The 3,888-nt window shown below is 35.7% G+C and overlaps 1 pseudogene across 1 annotated transcript; it reads left to right on the top strand.

Annotated features, from left to right (window-relative positions):
- Positions 1-795: 795 nt before the first annotated feature.
- On the top strand, positions 796-3,568 carry LOC145129342 (wall-associated receptor kinase 2-like; annotated as a pseudogene). Its single transcript, XR_013717458.1, has 3 exons — positions 796-1,799; positions 1,868-2,038; positions 2,208-3,568. The product of XR_013717458.1 is annotated as a wall-associated receptor kinase 2-like (transcript).
- Positions 3,569-3,888: the final 320 nt, after the last annotated feature.

The raw sequence follows: 3,888 nt of genomic DNA on the forward strand, positions 1-3,888 counted from the left end.
GATTAAAAAATTGGTGTGAGTAAATATTTGGTCAATTGAAATACCATATAAGAAAAATTACATAAATTAGGAAAGGATTTACAATTTATTGTGATTTTGGGACGATAGAATGAAGTTTTGATGACTTACAATATATTAATTAGAAAAAGAAACCGCAAAGATATCATATATGTTATTTAATTTACAGATTTATTAATGGAATGAAGACATTAACTATTAATTAAATTAAATTAAATACAAATAACTCAAATAAACTACAAAAATGACATGTGGTTTTATTTTAATCAAAATTACCATAAAACTACATGTGGCATATGGAAGGAGAAAATGACATATGACATGAATGAGTTTGTTTATTAGGATTGATGATAGGGAAAAAAAAATAATGACTTTCTTAATATGATTTGAAACCAGATCTTAAATGTTAATTAGCAGAAAGAAGGAAATAATAATTTGTTTTAATAGATATGTCCAAATAATGTAACGTAGATGCCATGAAAAAAAATTTATTGATTAAATCGATTAATAAGTTTACAAGTAACGCCAGAGGGAAATATTAATTTGGTAACTACGTACATACAAAAGAAAATTTGGATGATTTAAATAGGAATATCGGATGGTGATAGATAAAAGATTTTATGAAACTCAACTCGTTTTGTCCTCGAGAAAAAGTAAACGCGAACAGACGTGTAAAGTCATGAATGATATTGTTTGATGAAGTTGATTTCAAATATATCAACATCAACTTGACAAAATGCCACCGAAAAACTCAAATTAAAACACAAACGCAAAAACAAAGAAAATTCCATTTGCCTTTAAAGTTTAAAACGATCACCAATGGAAAAAAATATCCCCCTCTTCGTCAAGAACAATGCAGTTCTCCAGAAATGTTCATTTATTTCTGTTCTTGTTTGGTCTAGCAATCACACAGTCTACATCCCAATCAACCACCACAAACACCACCGCCGATGACACCACCACCATCACAAAAGCCGCTAACGTAACCAAACCCGGATGCCAAAGCCAATGTGGAAACGTAACCATTCCATATCCCTTCGGCATCGGTCCCGGTTGCTTTCTGAGCGAATGGTTCGAAATAACATGCAACACCACATTCAACCCTCCAAAACCCTTCTTCCGTAGTCTCCAAGTTCTTGAAATCTCCGATTCCACTTTCCGAATCACTAACAAAGTGGCAAGATCATGTTACGATCCATTCGGAAATCTCACAGAAAACAATCCCGTTTGGACAAATCTAGGCTGGACTTCACCCTACACGTTCTCCCAGAAAAACCAGTTCACCGTAATCGGATGCGATGATTTCGCCTTGTTCTTAGGCCCAAAACAAGCAGATTTCACCAGTGGTTGCATCACATTGTGTTCACAACCTGAGGAGGTGGTCAACGGGTCGTGCACCGGCGTCGGATGCTGCAAAACATCGATACCAAAAGGACTCAAATACTACTACACTGATGTTGCTAGTATGGTGTCTAATCACACCACAGTTTGGTCTTTTGATCCTTGTACTTACGCGTTTATGGGTGAGGAAGAACGGTTTACATTTCGTGGGGTGTCGGATTTTAAGGACCCGGATTTCATTAACAGGACCAGGGCTAATGTTCCGATATTGGTGGACTGGGTGGTCGGGAACTTGAGCTGCAGCGAGGCTAAAAACGCCGGCGTCTTGGCATGCCAAGCAAATACTTATTGTATCGATTCTGATACCGGAGCTCTGGGATACAGATGCATTTGTAATCAAGGCTATCAGGGTCAACCATATCTTGATCCAGGCTGTCAAGGTTAAATCTTTCTTCTATTACTATTAAATAAACATGAATTATACTAATTTTGTGTTTGATCTTCACAGATATCAATGAATGTGAAGATCCCAACAGTAATGTGTGCGACGGGATCTGCACCAACACTCCTGGAGGTTATTCGTGTTCTTGCAAAGATGGCTACGTTGTAGATGGATTTAGCAACGGTCGAGGTTGCATTGCTGAAACTTTGGAGTTCCCAGTTATTAAATTCTCCCTAGGTAATAAACCAGCTGAAATCTCATCGCTTTTGTGTTCTTAAATGGATCATTCGGTACTTCAGTTGACTGATCAAGTGACGTCGATCTGTCGATGGATTGGTTGAAAAATTGAAATATTCGATTCTTATTCATCTTTCATTAATTAATGTGGTATCATGCAAGCATGCAGGTATGGGATTTGGTTTTATGGCCCTTTTAGTCGGAATAACATGGCTGTATTTTGCCTTCAAGAAGAGGAGTCTTATCAAACTCCGACAAAAACTGTTTCAGCAAAACGGTGGTTTACTTCTGAAACAAAGAATCATAAGCAACGAAGGCAGCGTTGACTCAACAAAAAGTGTTCACTGCCGTAGAGTTAGAAAAAGCCACCAACAACTACGCTGAAGACAGAATCTTGGGTCGTGGTGGCTATGGAACTGTATACAAAGGTATTTTTAGCAACGGTCAAGTCGTTGCTATAAGAAGTCTCGTGTAATGGATGACTCCCAAATTGAACAGTTCATCATGGAAGTCATTATCTTAACACAAGTCAATCATCGGAATGTTGTCAAGCTCTTGGGATGTTGTTTGGAGAGTGAGGTCCCGTTGCTAGTTTATGAATATGTTTCAAATGGAAGTCTCTTTAATCATATTCATGATAAAGGCACAAATTGGTTATCATTGGAGAATCGTTTAAGAGTAGCTGCAGAATCCGCTGGTGCACTTTCATATCTTCATTCAGCAACATCAACCCCCGTGATTCATAGAGACGTGAAGTCTGCAAACATATTATTAGACGAAAATTATACAACAAAAATCGCGGATTTTGGGGCATCAAGATTAGTCCCCATAGATCAAACACAAGTTACAACACTAGTTCAAGGAACTTTAGGGTACTTGGATTCTGATTACTTCCACACAAGTCAGTTAACTGAAAAGAGCGATGTTTATAGCTTTGGAGTTGTGTTAGCTGAGCTTTTAACAGGGAGAAAACCGTTGTGTATGGAAAGAACCGAGGAAGAAAGGAATTTGACGACGTATTTTGTAATGGCGCTAAAAGAAAACCGTTTGTTTCAAATTCTTGATCCTAGAGTTGTAAGGGAAGGAAGCTTAGATCAACTTCAGGAAATTAGTGAGCTTGTGAAAAGATGTGTTAAGCTTACTAGTGATGAGCGACCTACGATGAAAGAAGTGGCCACTCAACTTGAAGGTTTGCGGAAGTTTACTCAACATCCATGGGCGAATCAAGGGAATGAAGAAAACACAAGCTTGATACACACCGAGAATGAACAAGAGGATCTTTATGGTGTGTCGATTAATCCGTATTCTACTACAATAGAACTCTCTTCGGGTTTTAGTATCGATAGCAGTCTCGTTTATTCCACACATGTGCCCCGATGATACGAATCAAAGCCATGGAAAATATAAATAGCATGGACCCGTTAGTTGGTTGATGGCTTTGTTATTTTAGTATCATTAATTTTTCTTCTTGATGTATTTTAAGACATTAGAAATTATTGATTCATTCACACGTTTATGATTTTGTCGTATATTAAAGTTCTTCTTATGTATCTTTGGATAAATTATTTTGGTCCCACCATAAAAAAACGTTTTCTTTTAAGATTTTTCTATTTTAATCCTCTAAATTATTAGTTCTTAAACTTATAGTATCATATTTTTTTTAATATTTTTTATTTTTATATATTTAATATTTTATTTAAACAACATGTTCTTTTGTTAAATATACATTTTTTTACCTTTTAAAAAATATTTCTGGTCTATGTATTTAAATTGTATTTTTTTAGTGTATAACTTTTACTTTTAAATATTTTACTTTTTACTTTTATTATATCAACTATATAATTTTTATC

The sequence above is a fragment of the Lactuca virosa genome, chromosome 8, assembly GCF_052849685.1.
Source record: "Lactuca virosa cultivar CGN04683 chromosome 8, Lactuca_virosa_CGN04683_v6, whole genome shotgun sequence".
Lineage (NCBI taxonomy): Eukaryota > Viridiplantae > Streptophyta > Magnoliopsida > Asterales > Asteraceae > Lactuca > Lactuca virosa.